This window comes from Zonotrichia leucophrys, unplaced genomic scaffold (assembly GCF_028769735.1).
Source record: "Zonotrichia leucophrys gambelii isolate GWCS_2022_RI unplaced genomic scaffold, RI_Zleu_2.0 Scaffold_36_1286893, whole genome shotgun sequence".
Lineage (NCBI taxonomy): Eukaryota > Metazoa > Chordata > Aves > Passeriformes > Passerellidae > Zonotrichia > Zonotrichia leucophrys.
Window position 1 is genome coordinate 731821 of NW_026992241.1, and position 22758 is coordinate 754578.

Consider the following 22758-nt stretch of genomic DNA (forward strand, 5'->3'; position numbering starts at 1 on the left):
CCCTTCTCTGGACCCTCTTCAGCCTGCCCACATCTTCTTTTGTATATCAGGGACCAAAAGTGAACACAGTATTCCAAATGTGGCCTGACAAGGCAGTGAGTAGAGTGGGAGAATGACTTCTTTGTCTCTGCTGGTGGCACCCTTGTTGATGCAACCCAGCATCCTGTTGGCTCTCTGCCACAGCAGCTCAAGTTCACTCATATTCAGCTTGTTGTCCACCAGGATCCCTAGGGCCCTTTCCACAGAACACCTTCCCATTGGGATAGATCCTAGCCTATGCTGCATTCCTGGATGATGTTTTCCAGGTACAAAATGTTTGTCTTTGTTGAACTTCATAAGGTTCTTGTTAGCCCACTCTTTCAGCCTATCCAGGTCTTCCTGCAGGGAGGATCTTTCTTCCAAAGTGTCCGCTTCCCCATTCGGCTTGGTATCATCAGCACACTTCATTGGGGTACACTTAATTCCATCATCCAGATTACTTATGAAGATATTAAACAGCATTGGGGCCCAATATCGATCCCTGGGTGACCCCACTTGTGACAGATTTCCAGTTTGAAAAGGAGCTATTTACCACCACCTTCTAGGTGTGGCCTGTCAGCCAGTTCCCCACGCACTGCACAGACCGCTTGTTTAGACCATAACACATTCGTCTCTGTAGGAGGAGGCTGTGGCAAACAGCATCGAAAGCCTTGGAGAAATCCATGCAGACAGTGTCCACTGCTTGCCCCACGTAACCAAGCCAGTTACTTAGTCATAGAAGGTGATCAGGTTTGTTAAGCATAATTTGCTCTTGGTGAGTCTGTGCTGGCTTTTCCCAATCCCATGTTTCATTTGACTTCTGATAGCCCCAAGGAAGATTTGTTCAATAACTTTCCCAGAGACTGAATAAGACTGATGGGCGTATAATCTCTGTGATCCTCTTTTAATCCTTTCTTGTAGATGGGGGTGATATTAGCCTTCCAATCTCCTGGGCAGTCCCCCGATCTCTGTGAGTTCTCAAAGGTTATGAAGACCAAGCAGCCTTGCAATGATGTCAGCCAACTCTCTTAACACTCTTGGGTGGACAGTGTGGTGCCGAAACTCAGGAAAGCGCCCGGGGAACGGGGATTTGCCTGGACGGGACACAGCGGCTGTAGCGACGGGTCCGACTACAGCGGGGGAGACGCCCCCGGACCAGCATGGACGATGGGATCTGCAGCGAGGGTCGTAAGTCAGGCTCATGAGCAATGGGGAATTAAATGTGAGCTCAGGAATTCTAATCTTGCTATTGCAAGGCTCCTAGAGCTGGGGACGATCGAACGTCTGGTAAATGTATTATATTCGGAAGTGTGGGAGAAGCGCACTGCCGCCTTAGCAGAGGATACTAACTCCTCAGGCAGTGGTAAAAGCCTCAAAGCGTGGGGGAAAGGAGAAGAGGCCCTACGCAAGGCATTAGAAGAACAGGAGACGTGGAAAGTCACGCATATAGGTTTATTTGTTGCAGTAAAGCCGGGGGCGGGGGCCGCGATGCACACAGTGTATGAGAGCGATCGGATTGAATGCGGGAATATGCCAGGTCTGGGCGGGTTGCACCCCTTCCCGAGCCCAAGCCCAGACCCCCCAGAGCCCCCAGGAGACCCCCCGGAGCCCCCAGGGGACCCTCCGGAGCCCCCAGGAGACCCCCCGACCCTCTCGCGGAGCCCCCCAGGTCCCAGCCCCCCCGCGGAACCTTCCGAAAAATCCACGGTTTCTCTATGTGTCCCTTCCCCGCCGATTGCCAGCCCAGCTAGGGAGGCAGAGCGGCGTGTGCGGTTCTTCTGCCGGGGACTGGAGGAGGGGGCGCGGAGCAGGGCCAGACTGTCGGACCCCACCGGGATCGGTGAAAACTCGACCCCACCGTTTGCGTTTGAAAATGGCGCCCAACCGCATGGCAAGGGCGGAAGGGAAGAGGCGGGGGGTGGAAATGCAGCCAGTCGGCTTGACAACGCATGCGCGGGCGAGGGGGGAGAAGGGGCGGCCCCCGCAGTGGAGCGTGAGACCAAGCAGAGCGCTCTATTCAAATTAGGTCCTTATAGGGCAAGGACCTCCCCCAGCAGGAGGCGGGGGGAGCCCAGGGGGAGGGAACGGCACCACCCCCAAAGGGAGGAGCCGGGTCGGAGCCGCACAAAACGGCACAGAGCGCCAGAAATGCTCTGGCATTTAGCTTCCGCCTCAGAGTCAAGTAACAGCTGCTCAGACAGCTCGGGAGAGCTGACCGAGCCCAGCTCGGACTCGGAAACCGAGAGAGCAGAATTAATACAGTTTCGAGCGAAAACGAATAAAGCTTTAAACAATATCGGGAAACGGTGGCAACACAAACTCACCGATTGGGGAAAAACAAAGACAGCTTGTAGGGACCGAGAACTGGCAGCCTCCATGCACGCTTTCCCGGTGGGGGTTGCCGGAGCGCAGGGAAACCAACAAAGGACATATACCCCAGTTAACCCAAAAGAAGTCAAAGCGATTTCAGAAAGAGGGGTCAATTCAGCTGTGGTGCCCACTCTCGTGGACGACCTTTCTAACAATAATGATCTGCTCACTTTTGATATTACGCAAATAAGCCGCATGCTTTTTGATGGGGCGGGGTGGATTGTGTATAGGCAGGGGTGGCAAGACGACCGCGCCAGCCCGGGCTTCTGGGAAAGGGCAGCAACTCAGCGAGCTGTCCCCAGCCGGCACAGCTTTCCCTGGCGGCATTCTTGCTCCGAGCACTCCCGAGAGGGATCTGTAGGAGCTGCGGGAAGACGCCCTGATGCAGCGGCCCAGCCACAGCGACCCCCAGGGGGGCAGGAGACCCTCGTGCCCCGTGCCCTCACAGGGAGCAGTCAATTTTGCATCCCTGCCTATGATGCGGTGGCAGAGCGGGGCAGCACTGCCGGCAACACCCTCGCACCCCCCACCGCCACAAGCCGCGCTGTTGCCACAAGACCAGCAGGAGACGCCCCAGAGCGGGACCGCTGGGTAGCCTTGGCCATGAGAATAGGGAAGGAACCCCTAAAAGTGTGGGGGACATGCCGCCTTTAAGGCAGTCAGGATCCACACACCACAGGGTTTCAGTTCTGGGCGGCCACGGGACCAGACTGCAGGATTTTTCCCCACACCCTAGTTGCAGCACCATTGGCAAGCGAAGTAGATCACCTGGTGTCCACAATCACGGAAACCATTCAGGCCAATGGCTTCGAGATCGCGAGCGCAAAGATCAAGAGAGGACCCTGCGTGACCTTCCTGGGAGTAGGGATCACAAGCTCCTACGTGACACTCCCTGAGGCAAAGGTCAGTCGGGACATCAAGAGGCTTCACGACGTGCAACGCCTGGTGGGATCACTGCAGTGGCTTCGCAAGATCGTCCTGATTCCTCCTGAGGTCATGGACCCTCTATATGACCTCCTGAAAGGAAAGCACCCCTGGGAACCCAAGGAGCTGACGCCGCTAGCAACGAGCTCCCTCGACTTCATCGAAAGCCAGATGTCCACGGGCACACTTGCCAGGTGGAACCCAGCCGTGCCACTGGACCTATACGTCCACTTTACACCGAAGGGGGGAGTGGGAGCACTGGCTCAAGGACCTTCTGAAAAGGCCCGACCGATTCTAATGGGTGGTTCTTGGAAGACCTGCTCGTGCTTTCTCCCTGGGAATCGAATGCATCGCTAACTTCATCATGAAAGGCAGGAAACTCGCCTTGAAACACCTAGGGACTGAGCCAACAAGCATCCACCTTCCATTTCGCAAGCAACCGACTATGGAGTCAGCCACAATATCGGAGTACCTAGCCCTTGCTCTCACCGGCTTCGGAGGAGAAATCTCCTACTCCTCCAAACCACCCTGGACTAAGCTGCTGACCATTGTCGACATGGACATACCACCAAAGGTCATGGACCGATCGCAGCCAGGACCAACGGTCTTCACAGACACTTCCTCCATGACTTCAACCGCAGCAGCAGTGTGGCAGGCAGGAGAACAATGGCACTGCATCAAAGCGTGTGACCCCACACTGCCAGTGCAACAGCTGGAGGCAACAGCAAACGTCTTGGCGTGCTGACTCTTTCAAGAGGAACACCTTAACATAGTAACGGACTCTATATTCGTGGCAAGGCTTTGCCTTGCCATGGCAGGACCAGGAGTGTCTACATCAGCAGCAGCCCTAATCCTGGAAGAAGCACTCTCCTCGCGACAGGGCACCGTGTCAGTCATTCACGTTAACAGCCACGACCCAGTCAAAGGATACTTCCAGATTGGCAACGACAAAGCGGACGCCGCAGCAAAAGGTGTATGGACGTTGCAGGAAGCTCGTCAGCTGCACGAGTCGCTCCACATCGGAGCCAAAGCACTGGCGAAGAAATGCGGGATCCCGACCGCAGACGCAAAACACATGGTAGCCACTTGTCCTCATTGCCAGAAGTCACCCCTATGGACCTGTGGGGTCAACCCGAGAGGTCTCAAGCCTTCAGAGATCTGGCAATCGGACTTCACCTGGTGTCAACTGCTGAAGCTCCGAGCATGGCTTGCAGTGACAGTGGACACTTATAGCGGAACGATCATAGCCACACCGCACCACAAAACAAACTCCAAGGCCACAATTCAGCACTGGCTGACAGCCATGGCTTGGCTTGGTATCCCCAAGCAGATCAAAACGGACAACGGTTCCAATTTCACCTCCAAACCAGTGCAAGAATTCGCCTCAAAATGGGGCATCACATTAGTGCAAGGTATCCCATATAACAGTACCGGGCAGGCCATAGTAGAGAGAGCAAACCAGACCCTGAAAACCAAGCTAGAAGTATTGGCAAAGGCAGAGGGCTTTGCCAATGCCATTCCCTCGGGAGATCAAGTGCGTATGCTGGCAACCACTTTGCTAGCACTGAATCAGTTCCCTAGGGGAGATGAAACAAACAGTCCCGTTCAAAAGCACTGGGCCACCCGAGCGCTAGAGGAGGGCCCGCAGGTGGTAATTAGAAACGAGCTGGGCGAATGGGAACGGGGCTGGAAGCTGATGTTCACAGGGAGAGGGTATGCAGCTGTCAAAAAGGACGGCAAAGTCAGGTGGTGTCCACTTAGGCTGACGAGAATTGTGAGTTTCTGTTTACAGGACATGCTCATAGGATGTCCTGATGACGCGTACATGCCCATTCCAGAGGAAAGTGACAGACCAACAAGCCGCCAGACAGCGCCCGAGAGACCCGCACGGGTGAGACCCAAGCATCAAGAGTGTCTCTGTGTGATTTTGCTGTTGGGGCTTGTTGCCAGAGGGCAAGCCAGCCCAGACCACTACCCTTATCAGCCATTCAGGTGGGTCATGCGACACCTTAGTAGCGACAAGGTGCTCAGGGAAACCACCACACCAAACACTCCATCCTTCGTGCTCCACGTTACCGACCTGTTTCCAGGACAACCAAAGGTAGACCCCAATTCCCCACATGCCACACACATGTACCTATCCTACTGGTGCCCAGCTTCAAACCCAGGAAAAAGCTACTGCAATCACCCAGGGTGGGGATATTGTGGGCACTGGGGCTGCGAAACCATTGTTACAGATGCCAGACCGTCGGGGCCTGGGTGGGATCCACAAGAGCCCGACAAATTCTTACAGTTCGCCTGGGCACCCAGCGGCTGCAAAACACCCATTTTCCTCCAGGGATGCTTTTATCGCAATCACCATAAGATCCCAAAAATTCGAAATGCACTAGCTATAACATGACAGTCTTGCAGCCACATCACCCCAGTTGGGCCATAGGCTGAACGTGGACAGTAGTCCTTCAAGGGTCAAAAGAAAGAGTAAATGTGCGAATAATCAGGCTCCAACCGTCGGCGCCCCGAGCGGTCGGACCAAACAAAGTGATTAAAAGCGTGCCGAAAGAGAAAAACGCAACCTACCCTACAACCTTACCCACTAGAGTCAGCAAAGTCCCAACCGGCCATGCGGAAGTCTTTCAGACAGACCGCGCAGCAAGGTCGGACTCAGACCCGATCCTTCGTATGTTAGAAGCTACCTTTATATCCCTGAATGACTCCAACCCTAACCTAACCAAATCCTGCTGGCTTTGCTACGATGTCAAACCTCCCTTTTATGAAGGAATCGCTTTAAACACTCCCTTCAGTTACTCCACAGCTGATGCCCCTCACCAGTGCAGATGGGAAACCCCTTGCAAAGGGATCACCCTGAGTCAAGTCACAGGCCAGGGCAGATGCTTTGGCAATGCAACCCTAGCTAGGCGGAGAGGCAACGTTTGCACCAAAGTTGTCAAGCCTAACAGGAAAAACAATAAGTGGGTAGTCCCATCTGCACCTGGGATGTGGGTTTACCAGCGATCTGGAGTGAGTCCCTGTGTGTCCCTTGCCAAATTTGATGACTCTAACGACTTTTGTGTCCAAGTTCTGATTGTTCCTAGGGTCCTGTACCACTCAGATGAAGAAGTGTACCACCTTTTTGAGGAACCCAGCCAGCTCCACAAAAGAGAAATAATAACAGGTGTAACTATCGCGATGTTGCTCGGTTTAGGAGCAGCAGGAACGGCAACGGGTGTCTCAGCCCTAGCGACACAGCACCAAGGACTGTCCCAGCTGCAAATGACCATCGATGAGGACCTGCAAAGGATCGAGAAATCCATCTCCTTCCTGGAGAAGTCAGTCTCCTCTCTCTCGGAAGTGGTCTTGCAGAACAGGCGAGGTCTAGATCTCCTGTTCATGCAGCAAGGAGGCCTGTGTGCCGCCTTGAGAGAGGAGTGCTGCTTCTATGCAGACCACACAGGAGTCGTAAGAGACTCCATGGCAGAACTCAGAAACAGACTGGCTCAGAGGCAGAAGGACAGGGAAGCTCAACAGGGCTGGTTCGAATCCTGGTTCAATCAATCACCATGGCTAACCAATCTGATTTCTACCCTAATAGGTCCATTGGCATTGCTGCTTCTAGCGGTTACCTTCGGACCTTGTCTGCTGAACAAGCTGGTCTCATTCGTTCAGGCCCGCCTGGAACGGGCCAACATCCTGTTCATCGGGCGGCGAATCCAACCAGGGAACACTGCCAGCCACAAGTCCTAAACTTGACTGGCGAAAACTTACTCAGATTTACCAAACCCCCTTTTCCTTATCGAACTACAACCTTATACCTCATTTCAGTATATGACTACCTCATTCATTTGTGAACAAGGGGGGGGGAGATGTAGCAGATAGGGCCAGGCGTTCGGAAGATCTCGTGATGTTATGGGAAGACAGGGCCCCTGTCCCCTTAGATAAGAAAATTAACATAGGAATGCAGCCCCCTGAACCAGATGCCAGTAACTTTCCATTTGCCCAGTAACTTTCCATCCCTCACTAACCATAGATGGAAAAGACAGACCCTCGCCTGACGTAGAAGCCCCTTAGACTATAAAACCCCACGAGAAGAGAGAATGAAGGCCTTTGATCCTCCACCACGTTGGTGTTAGCGTGTTTCTTAGGCCCGAGCGACCCTGGGGAATGGGTCGCCATGCTGTTTCCTGAAACCAGGCTGCCTGCCTTCTATCAGAAGGCAACACAGTGTTAGGGTCCATCGATTTGTTGGGGTCAAGCTCCTGTAACAGTCCACATGCCAACTCTTTCTTCATTGACAGTCGGTCTGCATTTGCATCAACCTGGATTTTTGTTCCCAAGGCCTGGGGCCCAGCAGTGCTGGGTGAAGAAGACAGGGGAGAAGAAAGTGTTGAGAACCTCTAGCCTCTTCAGCATTGTTGGTGACTTATTCATCTCTCCTGTTTAACATCAGGTCCATATTTTCCTTCTGTTTCTTACTGTTTCCATACACAAAGAACCCTTTCTTCAGATTTTTGACATCTCTGGACAATTTCAATTTGTTCTGAACTTCTACTTTTCTAACTGCTTTTCTGCATGCCCTGGCAGTGCCTTTGTAGCATTCCATAGCTATTTGTCTGCTTTTCCATCTCTGGTATGTGTCTCTTGGTTTTGAGCAGACTCAGAGGCTTGCAGTTAAGCCAGGGGGTCTCTTGCTCTGCCTACTTGGCCATGAATTACTTCTGTGTTTCCAGGAAAGCATTCTTGGAAAAACTCCCAACCCTCACTAGCACCTTTATCCTCTGTGGAAGCTTCCCATAGAATCCCTCCCAACTGAGCTATGAGCAGGCTGAAGTTTGCTCTTCTAAAATCTAAAATCTTTGTCTTAATACTAACCTTTAGCATGCTCAGCTGGCTCTCCAATTCTACAATATTGTGATCACTGCAGCCAAGGTTATCACTAACAGATATTACAAAGCAGATTTTCTTGGTTTGTGAGAAGCAAGTCCAGCAGTGCCTCATTTCTGTTTAGCACATCCAACGTTTGTATGAGGAAGCAGACCTCTATATATTCCAGGAACTTGATGGCTGATATATGAGCTGCTGTATTGTTCTTCGAACAAATGTCTGGGCAACTGAAGTCATCCGTGAGAACCAGGTTCTGTTGACCTGAAGCTTGTTTAAGTGACCCAAATATTGCTCCATTTGCCTTATCATCTTGGTTTGGAGGTTGATAGACTAAAATTATTATAAAACTGAGCCAGAGTATCAATGTTACCAACCATACTCAAATTAGTTTGCTGAGAATTGCTCTGATTGCTCCTGGGCTAGTCCTGAGAGCTTTAAAACAAACAATTTATAACAAAAAATTTCCATTTTAGGGCCAGTTCTCTTCAACATCTTCATAAATGACTTGGATGCAGGACTCGATGGTAAACTAAGTTTGCTGACGATAATAAAATGGGAAGAGCTGTTGACTTCCTCAGAGGCAGAGAAGCCCTGCAGAGAGACCTTGACAAATGAGAGGGCTGGGCAATCACCAACCGTATGAAGTTCAACAAAGGCAAGTGCCAGATTCTGCACCTGGGATGGGGCAACCCTGGATGTATGGACAGACTGGGGAACAAGAGGCTGGAGAGCAGCTGTGCAGAAAGGGAACTGGGGGTCCTGGTCAATGCCAAGTTAAATATGAGTCAGCAGAGCCCTGGCAGCCAGGAGGGCCAACCATGTCCTGGGGTGCATCAGGCACAGCATCGCCAACCAGTTAAGGGAGGTGCTTGTCCCACTTTGCTCTGCACTGGTGTGATCTCGCCTTGAGTCCTGGGGGCAGTTTTGGGTGCCACAATATAAGAAGGATATAGATGTATTAGAGAGCATCCAAAGGAGGGCTACAAAGATAGTGAAAGGTCTAGAGGGGAAGCTGTATGAAGAGTGGCTGAGGTCACTTGGTTTGTTCAGCCTAGGGAAGAGGAGACTGAAGGGAGACCTCATTGCAGTCTACAGCTTCCTCATGAGGGCAAGTGGAAGGGCAGGCACTGATACTGATTTCTTCTCTCTGGTGACCAGTAACAGGACCCGAGGGAATGGCCTGAAGTTGTATCAGGGGAGGTTTAGGTTGGATATTAGGAAAAGGTTCTTCGCCCAGAGGGTGGTTGGGCACTGGAATGGGCTTCCCAGAGAAGTGGTCGCAGCACCAAGCCTGACAGATCTCAAGAAGTGTTTAGATGATGCTCTCAGGCACAGGGTGGGATTCTTGGGACTGTCCTGTGCAGGGCCAGGAGTTGGACTTCGATGATCCTTGTGGGTCCTTCCAACTCAAGATATTCTAGGATTCTATGAAGCAAACAAAAAATCCAATGGCTTTAATCATACGTTCATCTAGAATGCGAAAACATATAGAAAAAGCACTGACTCCTTGAACGTATTCTGAAGAAGAAATGAATGATGGAGCTATTAGAGCTGATCAGTGTTTTTATGCTAGAGATTTGTAAATGTAAGATTTCTTTTCAGAAATCATGTAAAAAAAATAAAACCAACCAACCACCAACAACAAAAAACCCCACCCAAAACCAAAAACCACCAACAAAAACTATTGTCTGAGACATGTCTGATGTTGACTATTTAAAAACTAATTCATCATGTGAATCCTTGTGCAATGAAACAGCTCAGAAGGGAGGAGAGAGGAGGGAAAGCTGATGTTTCTGTATTGTGCTCATTCTTACAAAGTTATGCCTTATTTTTAAGGCTTCATAAATATAATAAAATAGGCTTTTCCCTAAGTGGCCTTTAAGAGAACATGAAAGATATTTTATGTTCCAAAAATGATGACAGGGTGATTAAATGAGAGTCATTTCTTAAGTGTTTCAGTTCAAATATTTGGACTTTGATAAGCAAGAACTGGAAACTGGATGATGTCTTATGCTGCCATTTTTGTGACTGTCCTTTGCTTCAATCCTTTCCAACCAGACAAAACTTTACAAGTAAAAATTGTTGGCATTAAAGGGCATTTGATGATTTAACATTTTTTTCTTTTTTGTTAACAGACTAGGGAACAGTTGTTGATATATGTAGCATTGAAGCACTTATCCCAGTATATTGGAAAAACTATATATGAAGCAAAATTGACCAATGTTGTCATAATTTATGTTGCATCACAGGCTGTGATCAGAGTGAAAAATTCTTAAACCTTATCAAATAAAGATTTCCCACTTAAACTTTTTTATTAGTTGTTCAGAGGCATTATAGGTTGTCCTGATTTAGGACAAATTTGTTGAAGAGTCTGCAAAGGAGGGCCCCTCCAGAAAGCAAACCCACACGGCCCCTCCCCCGCCCCAACTGGTTCGGGAAGAATTCCTCGGAGAGAGGTGGAAAGAACCTGTTTATTTACCAGACACAGCACCCCCCAGCACACAAAATGAACAATACCAGATGACACCGCTCTGAGAAAGATGACAAAATCAGAAAGTCTCTTTTGGGGTGGTTGCTCTGTTCTCAGTCCCTCGGCACTGGGCAGCTGCTGCAGCCAAACGGTGCAAACCCTCAGTGTTCCCAGGTCCCAGTCCAGAGCAGGTTCGAGATGGTCACAGAAACAGGAGAGGAGAAACAGTCCAAGAAGGAATTTGGACTGTTTAGCTAAACTAGTGTCATGGTTTGAGCCTGGCACAGAGCCAGTGCCCCCATGAAAATGCCTCACCCTGGTGTCTGCTGTGAGATGTGACCAGGAATAAGCAAAACAGGCTCCAACTTAAACATAAATAACACTTTATTACCTAAAACTACAGGAAAAAATAGGAAAGACTATAAGGAAAAGAAAAAAAAAAATTGAAAACCTTACAAAAACCACTTTTCCTCCTCCCCACTCCCTGACTTTCCCAATCCAATACATTCTCTCAAAACAACTGCCCAGCCCGGCACGACACTTTAGTATACTCAAACTGCAGTTCATGAAGAGGAAAGGAGTCCTTCTTGTTCCATAGGCTTCTCCTGGAAACACACTGAAATCCCGGATGCTTCCTTGTCACTTCGGCACCGCCCGGGGGAAAAAAGTCCTTCTGCCGCTTGTGACATGTTCCTTCCATGCCCAGTGCTCTCACCACCGAGACATGGATCAGAGCTGCTTTTAGGGTGGTCTTTCAAGGATGCCTTGTCTCACTCCAAAAAGGCACAGTCTCTGCTTTTGGGACAACTGTCCCCCCCATATTTTTCCAACCCCCTGGGGCCGGGGGGTCCTCACAAATGAACCCTCCTGGTTTTGAGGCACTGCCTCCCCCTAAATGCAGTCTGTGTCACAGGAACAACTGAGTCCATGGCTACAAGAAAAAAGTCCAGCCAAAAGGCCACTCCAAATCATCTCTCCCCATCCAATCATCTCCACAATCTCCGGGCCAAGTCATCTCATCTCTCATCTCCCTTCTTATTCAGCTTCGAGGAGGATTAGCATTTTTGTAAGGCCCCAATCATGCTAGAAAGGGTTAAAAGTTTTCAGTCTCTGTCTGTCGGTCCCGGAACGGCTCCCACGCACGCTGCCCACACGCTGCCGCTGCGGCCGGGCAGTCTTCCTCCCCCTTCTCGCTGGCTGCTCTCCTGGGGGGGGGAGGGGGGGGGGGGGGGCTGGCTGCCCGATGTCTCTTGGGGCTCCCCCACCCTTCCATCCTCGAAGCCCCCTCAACCCCCACCTCTGTCCAGGCCCCAGGCCTTACCGCATGGCTGGCCCCTCCCCCGCCCAGCAGCAGCGGGCCGGGCGGGGGAGAGAGATCTGAACTCCTCGCCCGACGATGTCCAAAAGAGGAAGTGCCAGGGCAGTGCCCTGCTTTTAACCCCTGTGTATTCTCGGAGGTGTGTCCAAACCCCACTGGCTACACCAGGTGTCAGTATGAAACCCAAAACCTTCATTGGTTTGACCACAGCTTCCCAGAATTCCCACTTCTTCCTGGTCAAACCATGACAACTAGCTAATAAGCAGAAGCAAAAGCGAGAGCAGAAGCAAGAGCAGAAAAGAAAGCAAGCAAAGCAGCAAGCTGAAAGCAAGAAGCCAAAACAGCCCTATGTACTGCCCGTCGCTGTGTCCCTAATAAGAGAAACCCAAACAAAACTTCCACTCTTCAGAGCCGTTCTTAAAGGCACAGAACATATGAATGGGGATACAAGCATCATAACGTCACCCCAGGACATTTCACCTCTTATCCCCATATCATCAACATACTACAACACATCATGCATTATTCATACAAAATTTCCATCTGTTCCCCCAAAATTACAAGCAATACCCATCATGCCTTCATCACATCCCCACACTGGACCACTGAATCCAGGCCATATATTACAGGGCTGCAGGATTCCCCCTTTTCACTTTAGTCACTTAAAGCTTCATCTATCACTTGCTCAGACCTTCAACACTTACACATTTCCTCCTATCTCATGTCTGAATGGTTTAATGTACAGACAGTGGCAGTAACATCCAATGAACAGTGATATTGCACATCATTCTTACCCCCCAATCAGATCTCCCTGAGGTACACATCGTGTTGTTCCATCTCTTTGTATTATCCACCACGTGCAACCTGGTCCCAGAGCAAAGACAACCCCATGAATGGGTTTGTCTGTACTTGAGGCAGAATTGATCCACACAGTCTTCCCTAACAAACCTCTGATATGTACCACTGGGACTTTGTCTCCTTCTATTACATTCCGGGACTCAGACTGGGCAGGACCTGCTCGGTTGGTGGAACCTCGGGTGTTAACTAACCAGGTGGCTTTTGCCAGATGCTGCTCCCAATTCTTGAAAGATCCCCCACCCAAAGCTTTCAACTGGGTTTTTAGTAGTCCATTGTACCTCTCCACTTTTCCTGCAGCTGGTGCATGGTAGGGGATATGGTACACCCACTCAATGCCATGTTCCCTAGCCCAGGTGTTGATAAGGCTGTTCTTGAAATGAGTCCCGTTGTCTGACTCGATCCTCTCAGGGGTGCTATGTGTCCACAGAACTTGCTTTTCCAGGCCCAGGATGGTGTTCCGGGCTGTAGCATGAGACACAGGGTAGGTTTCCAACCATCCAGTGGTGGCCTCCACCATGGTCAGCACGTAGCGCTTGCCCTGGCGTGTCTGGGGCAGTGTGATGTAGTCAATCTGCCAGGCCTCCCCATACTTGTACTTGGACCACCGCCCACCATACCACAGGGGCATCACTCGCTTGGCCTGCTTGATGGCAGCACACGTCTCACAGTCATGGATAACCTGAGAAATACTGTCCATGCTTAGATCCACCCCTCGGTCTCGTGCCCACTTACAGGTGGCATCTCTGCCCTGGTGGCCTGAGGCATCATGGGCCCATCGAGCTAGGAATAACTCTCCCTTATGTTCCCAATCTAGGTCTATTTTGGACACCCCTATCTTTGCAGCTTGGTCTACCGGCTCATTGTTTTGATGCTCCTCATTGGCCCTACTCTTGGGTACATGGGCATCTACATGGCAGACTTCCACAGGTAGCCTCCCTACCCTGATAGCGATGTCTTTCCACTCATCAGCAGCCCAAATTGGCTTCCTTCTACGTTGCCAGTTAGCCTTTTTCCACCTCTCCAGCCATCCCCACAGAGCATTGGCTACCATCCATGAATCAGTGTAGAGGTAGAGCTTTGGCCACTTCTCTCTCTCAGCAATGTCTAGGGCCAGTTGAACAGCTTTGAGTTCCGCAAGTTGGCTTGATCCACCTTCTCCTTCGGTAGCTTGTGCAACCTGTCGTGTGGGGCTCCATACGGCTGCTTTCCACTTCCGGTTCATCCCTACCATGCAACAGGAACCGTCAGTGAAAAGAGCGTAGCGTGTTTCCTCTGGGGGCAGTTGGTTATAGGGAGGAGCCTCTTCAGCACGTGTCACTGGTTCTTGTTCCTCTTCATCTGTGACACCAAAATTCTCACCTTCGAGCCAATTTGTAATGACCTCCAAAATCCCAGGGCGATTCAGTTTACCTATACCGGCGCGCTGAGTGATGAGAGCAATCCACTTGCTCCATGTAGCACTGGTGGCATGGTGAGTGGAAGGAACCTTGCCTTTGAACATCCACCCCAGCACCAGTAGTCAGGGTGCCAGGAGGAGTTGTGCTTCAGTGCCTATTACCTCCGAGGCAGCCTGGACTCCTTCATAGGCAGCCAGGATTTCTTTCTCTGTGGGAGTGTAGTTGGCTTCAGACCCTCTGTAGCTTCGACTCCAAAATCCCAGTGGTCGACCCTGAGTCTCCTCAGGCACCTTCTGCCAAAGACTCCAGGACAAGCCATGGTTCCCGGCTGCAGAGTAGAGCATGTTCTTTACCTCTGGTTCTGTCCTGACTGGGCCAAGGGCTACTGCATGAGCAATCTCCTGCTTGATCTGGACAAAGGCCTGTTGCTGCTCAGGGCCCCACTGGAAATTGTTCTTCTTGCGGGTGACCAGGTAGAGAGGGCTCACGATCTGACTGTACTCAGGAATATGCATCCTCCAAAAACCTATTGCACCCAGGAAAGCTTGTGTCTCTTTCTTATTGGTGGGTGGAGACATTGCTGTGATCTTGTTGATGACATCTGTAGGAATCTGACATTGTCCATCTTGCCACTTCACTCCCAGGAATTGAATCTCATGAGCCGGTCCCTTTACTTTGCTCTTTTTAATGGCGAAACCAGCTCCCAGGAGGATCTGGATGATTTCCTTCCCTTTCTTGAACACTTCCACAGCTGTGTTCCCCCACACAATGATGTCATCAATATACTGCAGATGTTCTGGACCCTCACCCCTTTCTAGTGCAGTCTGGATCAGTCCATGGCAGATGGTGGGGCTGTGCTTCCATCCCTGGGGCAGTCGGTTCCAGGTGTACTGCACTCCCCTCCATGTGAAGGCAAACTGAGGCCTGCATTCTGCTGCCAGAGGAATGGAGAAAAATGCATTGGCAATGTCTATAGTGGCATACCACCTTGCTGCCTTGGACTCAGGCTCGTACTGGAGCTCTAATATGTCCGGCACGGCAGCACTCAGTGGTGGAGTCACTTCATTCAATGCACGATAGTCCACAGTCAATCTCCATTCTCCTTCAGATTTTCGCACAGGCCAAATGGGGCTGTTGAAGGGTGAGTGGTTCTTGCTGACCACCCCTTGGCTCTCCAGCTCTCGGATCATCTGATGGATGGGGATCACAGCATCTCAAGTGGTCCTATACTGCCGTCGATGCACTATGGAAGTGGCAATTGGCACTCGTTGCTCTTCTCCTGTCAGGCATCCTACTGCAGATGGATTCTCAGACAGCCCAGGCAAGCTGTTCAATTGCTGGATGCCTTGTCTCTACAGCAGCTATTCCAAATGCCCACCTGAGTCCTTTTGGGTCTTTGAAGTACCCACTTCGAAGGTAGTCTATGCCCAAAATACATGGGGCCTCTGGGCCAGTCACAATAGGATGCTTCTTCCACTCATTTCCCATTAGGCTCACATCAGCCTCCACCAAAGTGAAATCCTGGGATCCCCCTGTCACACCAGCAATAGAAACAGACTCTGTCCCCACATGTCTTGGTGGGATTAATGTGCATTGCGCACCAGTATCGACCAAAGCTTTGTACTCTTGTGGTTCCAATGTGCCAGGCCAACGAATCCACACAGACCAGAAAACACGATTTTCCCTGGCCTCTACCTGGCTAGAGGCAGGGCCCCTCTAAGCCTGGTTATCATTATTTCCCTGGGTGTATGTTTTGGATGTTCCTTCGAGGGGATCAGACATGTCATCATCATCATACCTGGCCGTTCGGCTACAGGCAACTGGAGATGCTTTCCTCCTGGTGGCTTCCTTCAGTTCTCGCACCCGTCGTGCCAGAACAGCAGTAGGTTTCCTATCCCACCTTCTCATGTTTTCCCCACAATCACGCAGGTAAAACCACAGCTCAGCTCGTGGGGTGTATCTTCCCTCACCATCTGGGAAACCTCTGCCTTGGATACGAGAACCTCGGATCTGTACTGCTGAAATTTGGAGAAGGTCTTCTTTAATCTCCTCTCTAAGCTTCTTATGGTTCTCCTCTATCTTATCCTCTAAGTTCTGCAGACGTGTTTCTACCGCTGCGATTCTGGCATGTGTTGGGACTTGTACAGCATCTGCATATGCTCGGAGCTTCCTTGCCATGTCAAGCATAGTCTCACCACTCTCATCCCTCTTCATGATGGCTAAGGCAGAAGCATATTCATGTGGCCCGAGTCGTACAAGTTTTCGCCACATCACAGACGTGCATGGTACTAAGTCTGGGTTCCCAGTTGTTACATCATCTGAGAACATAATCTCTGCCATGGCCATTTCTCTCAGGCGTTGGATCCCTTGCTCTATGGTCTTCCACTGAGTTTGTTGCATGTAGAGATCATCTGCACACAGGTATCTTCGTGCAACACTGTCCAAGACCCGTGCCCAGAGGCTGTGTGGATTAGCCCCCCTCATCATTTCTTGGTCGATGACAGGATCCTGTGACAGGGATCCCAAATGCCTGGCTTCAGTGCCATCCAGAATTGTAGCCTCGCCTGCAGCATCCCAGAGACAAACCAGCCAACTAATTATGGATTCATCAGGTCGTCATGTGTAATCCTTCCGTAAGCCACTAAGGTCCTTCAGGGAATAAGACTCAATATTGGCATCTGATCTTGCACCTGCTGCTTTGACTCCTGATTTTATGTCAGGAGGCATTGAGGTTCCTTCTCCTTCATCATCATCATCATCATCATCATCATCATCATCATCATCATCCACTGGTCGATTGGTCTTGTCTGTGCATTTCCCACTTCTAGTGCTGGTAGCAGCAGCCATGGGTTTAGCTGCTGGCTTCGAGCCTGGAGTGTTAGCTGCAGCCTGAGTCACCGGGACAGTTGCTGATTTATCTCCCTGCCCCCCTGCCTCTGTCTGCTGCCCGACAGTATCTAGCAGTGTGCGATAAGCATATGCCAGGGCCCAGCTCACTGCAATGACCTTCCTCTCCTTAGGCTCATCCTGGTACTTCTCTTTCAGATATTTCCCCACCTCAGCTGGGTTCTGAATTTGTTCATGGGGAAAATCCCAGACTATAGGGTCAGAGAATTCCTTCAGGATTTGGCCCATATCCTCCCATTTCCCACACCACTTAGGATTTTCCACACCTGGGTCTACTCCTGAGTCAGGGGTCTCATCAGCCCGTCTAGAAATCTCAGCCCTCATTCTAGAGAAGCAGCAGGCTGTATAGAGGAAGGTTACCAGATTGAAGACCAGGAAGATGGTTTCTTTAACCTTGAGGGGAAACTGAATATCCTTCACTAGTGATGAAACTGATTCATAGGAGAAGGAGGAAAGCAGAGGCTGAAAAACCTCCTTCCCTCCTGCTCCTCCTGCAACAAACTGGATGCATAACCATAGCCATGAACCATTCATACCTGGAGGAGACCCTAGCATGTTTGTAAACTTCTTGCACATTATTGCCACCAAGCCCAGCAGGATGGCTACTCTGGTCACTGCCCCTCGGATGTAAAAACTACGTATTAGGGGCAATACTAAAGCTATTTCTGAATAAGAAAATAAACCTAGGGACCAGAGAGGTATTAAAATCTCAAAAAACCCTAGGGACCAGAAATGCATGCAAACCTTCACCCCAACAGACATTATGAATCCAAAAAGCATGACTATTAGCTGATTTAAGAGTAATAGCAACCAAAATTCAGTCAAAACAGGGTTTTTCCACTCTCTCTCTGTAGCCCCACATTTGGGCACCAAATATTTTGTCTTGGTTTAGGGCAAATTTGTTAAAGAATCTGCAAAGGAGGGCCCCTCCAGAAAGCAAAACCCACACTGCCCCTCCCCCCAACCAGTTCGGGAAAAAAAATTCCTTGGAGAGAGGTGGAAAGAACCTGTTTATTTGACTGGCCCACCACCCCCCAGCACACAAAATGCACAATACCCAATGACACCGCTCTGAGAAAGATGACAAAATCAGAAAGTCTCTTTCGGGGGTGGTTGCTCTGTTCTCAGTCCCTCCGGCGCTGGGGCAGCTGCTACAGCCAAACCTTTGGTGTTCCCGGGTCCCAGTCCTGAGCAGGTTCGAGATGGTCACAGAAACAGGAGAGGAGAAACAGTCCAGGAAGGAATGTGGACTGTTTGACTAGAACTAGCTAATAAGCAGAGGCCAAAGCAGAGCAGAAGCAAGAGCAGAAAAGAAAGCAAGCAAAGCAGCAAGCTGAAGTAAGAAGTGAAAAACAGCCCTATGTACTGCCCGTCGCTGTGTCCCTGGTAAGAGAAACCCAAACAAAACTTCCACTCTTCAGAGCCGGTCTTAAAGGCACAGAACATATGAATGGGGATACAAGCATCATAACATCACCCCAGGACATTATGCTGATATGTTGTTTTTTTTTTTGAAGTCACCAAGAATGGCAAAGGGACTGTGGGATCAGGCCCCCCTCTGACCCACTGGTATAAGCTCTTGAAAAGGAAAACAAAGCAAAGAGGGGGGAAATCAAATGTTGTTGTTCAGCATGCAGTATAGGGCAATAGTGTATGAGATCAGACAAAGTTTATCATTCTGAGGGGCAAGAATGAGATACATTTGATTTGATAAAAGCTCCTCCTAGGAGAAGGGAGGTTGAGGATGAAGCTGAAGAGGAAGAGGACTTCCCCAAAAAGGAGGAGGACTCAGGCTGGGAAGGCACATCAACTAGAACCCACCCCCCTCCTGACAGTCCAGTTGCATCTAGAACTAGGAGACAAGCAGTGTTACAGGCCCCTCTGCAAGAGGCAGTAGGACCAGAAGGAGAGAGATTAATGATTAAAGTGCCATTTACCACTCTTGATTTAGAGGCATGGGAAAAGATTGCTAGGAATTATCGTATCGATCGGATGCTTACTGCTGAACGTCTACAATATGTTATCAAAAAACACAATTCAGATTGGGCTGACATCCAGTTACTACTGGATGCTTTCACTGAGACAGAAAAACAGCTGATCTTAAAGAGAGCAGGGTCTTTGGCAAAGGATTACTTCAAGAGCAAGCAGTTAGATGTAAAACAATATTTCCCCTTCCATGACCCAGAATGGTATCCTAATGTATAAGCAGAGGTAAAGAAATTAGCAGATTATCAAGAGTGGATAGCAACAGGGGTGGAGAGAGCTATACCAAAACCCATAAATTGGTCTGCTTTATATTCCCTTAAGCAAGGCCTTCGGAGACTCCGTCCGAGTTTCTAGAGCGTTTAAGGGATGCTATGCATCGTCATACATCATTGGATCCGGGGTCTGAGATTGGGAGGAATTAGCTAGTTAATTAATTTTTGGGGCAGTCTACTGGAGATATTAGATGTAAACTTCAGAAAATTTGGGGGCAGGAAGGGAGAAACCTCGAAGTCTTGCTAGAAGAGACATGGAGGGTATTTAGTTACTGGGAAGAAGGATATAAACAAAGAAGAAAAAAGTTTGTGGCAGTACAGGAGGAAAGGCAAAGAAAACGCAACCAGGGATCACCCAGACAAGGACCACCTTAGCTGGGCAGGAACCAGTGTGCAATCTGTAAAAGAACTGGTCACTGGAAAGATCAATGCCCAGAACGGAGATGAGATGACCAACAAATGGCTGCACACGTACAAAACAACTGAGGAGGACTGGGGGATTCTGCCCCATCCGATCCACAGGTTATAACAATGAGGCTGGGGGAAGAATGGAAAAGCGTGGAATTTTTGTTTGATACAGGGGCCACATATTCAGTTTTAAATAAAGTTTTAGTACCTCTGGAGAATGATTGTGTTGTAGTGCAGGGGGCAATTGGCCAGTCTGAAAGGGCATATTTCTGCAAATCTTTGAGGTATAAATTGGGAAAACAATGGGGTATTCATAAGTTTTTGTATATGCCCAATTTTCCAAAGGCACTTGTAGGGAGAGATTTATTGGAGCAGTTACAAGCAACCATTACATTTTAAAATAGAGAGGTTACTCTGGAGGTCAATGATCAAAAGTACTTAGAGGTATTAAGTTTAATCTTAACAGCTATTGAAATTGAGGAGGAAATTGATGAAGAGATACTAAGTCAACTATTTACTAGGGTATGGGCCTCTGATGTACCAGGGAGGGCGAAAAATGCCTCTCCCATAGTAATTAAGCTTAAGGAAAGGATACAACCAGTGAGAATTAGGCAGTACTCCCTAAAGAGGGAGGACAGGGAAGGAATCAGCCCAATAATTGAAAATTTTCTGCGGTTAGGGTTATTGAAAGAATGCCAATCTGATTTCAATACTCCCATTTTACCTGTTTGGAAATCTGATGGGTCATACTGGATAGTATTAGATTTGAGGGCTGTCAATAAAGTAACAGAAGATTTGTATCCTGTGGTAGCCAATCCATACACTTTATTAACTTGTATAACACCTGAGCTAACCTGGTTTACCATTTTAGATCTAAAAGATGCCTTCTTTTGCCTCCCTATCCACAAAGAAAGCAAGAAAAATTCTGCATTTGAATGAGAAAGTACTAAAAGTGAGCGCAAAACCCAACTCACATGGTCCGTGCTTCCTCAAACTTCAAAAATTCCCCCACTCTGTTTAAAGAACAACTTGCAATAGATCTGGAGTCCTGGGAAGCGCCACAGGAAGAAGGAAGGCTGTTGCAGTGAGACAGAGCAGGGATCCATCCTGAATTAGGTGAAGTGTCTACCAACGGTGAAAAGTCAAACGGCCAAAGCTGAAGGAAAACTCGCATGCCGAGACAGCAAGGAGACAGAGAAAGAAAAACAGAAAAGACCACGAGGTCAATTTGCCCCAACCTAGAAATTCCTTTGATAAAGAAGAACTGGTGCTAAATGTCATGCGGGATGAATATGTATAAACTTATTGTGAAACTGTATGCATATGCATTTGGAAGGGGGATAAAAGGAGGTCTGAAATCTTCAGGGGTACGCATGCCTTTTGAGGAGAATTTTCTCTGTGTGCGTCCGGCGTTGTAAATAAACATACCGAGCTTTACAACTTTTATAAAGTTGTGAGGTTTCTTCTTTTCTCCGCAAAACATTATGGCGAGCCAGGCAGGAGTTCTCGGTCCCCGCGGGGGCAGGGGGGATAGACGGACCTCCAAGGCACGCCCTAGGATTTTTTTCCTGGTGGGGCTCCGCTTGTCTCAACTTGCCACCTGCGAGGACAGACAACGACCCGCTGGCCTGCGGAGGAAGATATGGTATGTACTAAGGGGCCCCAGGGGGAGGAAGGAGAGCAAGGGAGTAAACCACCAAGAGACGTCTGGGTTCATGGGTTCAGCTGATAGAGCAGCTGTATTAGAGATGGGGTTCGTCGTTCTGATAGGGCAGACCGCTAGCGGCTTTGGGGGTAAGCCGGGTGAACCCGTGTATATGTGTATTGGGGATTCGTAGTTCTGATAGAGCAGAACTGGTGAGCCCGTGTGTGTTTTGTTTATGTGTGTGTGTGATGTCCGGACAGTGTGTTGCTGTATGGTTAATGTGTGTGGCCAGTGCACTGTGTTTGTGATCGTGCAGGTGATAAGTGTATGGTGTATAAAAGAGAGCAAATCTACAGTGCCCTACAGTGCGGGGGGGGGTCAGTACTCCCTGTGTTTGAAGCAGCCGAGTGAGGCCAGAGGCACCGGCTGCAGCAGGCTGCGGGGGCAGGGAGAGAAGTGCCCCGCAAAGAAGCAAGTGGAGGAATGTCAGTGATGGTATTTATCGTGTTTGAATGTAGTGATTTGTGTAGATTTGGTACATTTTAACCGTGAGTATGAGCTCAGAGTTCCTTTGCCTTGGATGTTTGGAGTTGATCTCTAGACTGTGTGCTGTTATTTTGATTGTGTCCAGGAAAATTGATGAGTAAATGCCGAATTATGGTATGCTGTGTTGTGTCGAGAAAAGTGAGCACTTTGAGAAATAAGCCCTTTCCCAGTGATTTTGTGTGGTGATTTTCTTCCGCTGCATTGTGGTAATTTGATTCTCAGATTGTATAGTGGTGTTTGTGGAGATTTTAAGATTTTGTTGCAACAAGAGTAGCATTTTACATAGGAGAACTATAGTACAGTGATTTATGTTTAACTTCGATAAAGCGAGTTAAAGGAATTCCAAGAATTCTCCCCCTCATAGTAATTCAAGCCTTGGCTCTAGTGAATTTGAGATAAAGGGGGGGGGGGGGGGGGGGGGGAGGTGCTTGTGTCTGTGTCTGCAGGCATATCAGAGTTTCGGCTGTGACTAGCACAGCCTTTTTGCAAAGCAGCAAAACAAGTGTAAGTAGACACAGTGCTTAATTAGATTGTGCAAGAAGAGAACTAGAAAAGACTGATATTTTGTAAAACAGAGTTTATATAGAAGAGATAAAAGAGATGAATTAGTAAATGAGACTTATGAGACTTCAGTTGGTACTGCAGTAAGTCTTTACTGGAAACAATCTGCTGAAAGGATTTAAAGGTCTCTGTAACAAACAGAATAGCCTGCTTTTGTGAGCAATTTCGGGGAGCCTTTGGTACATCAAGAGGCTAGCAGG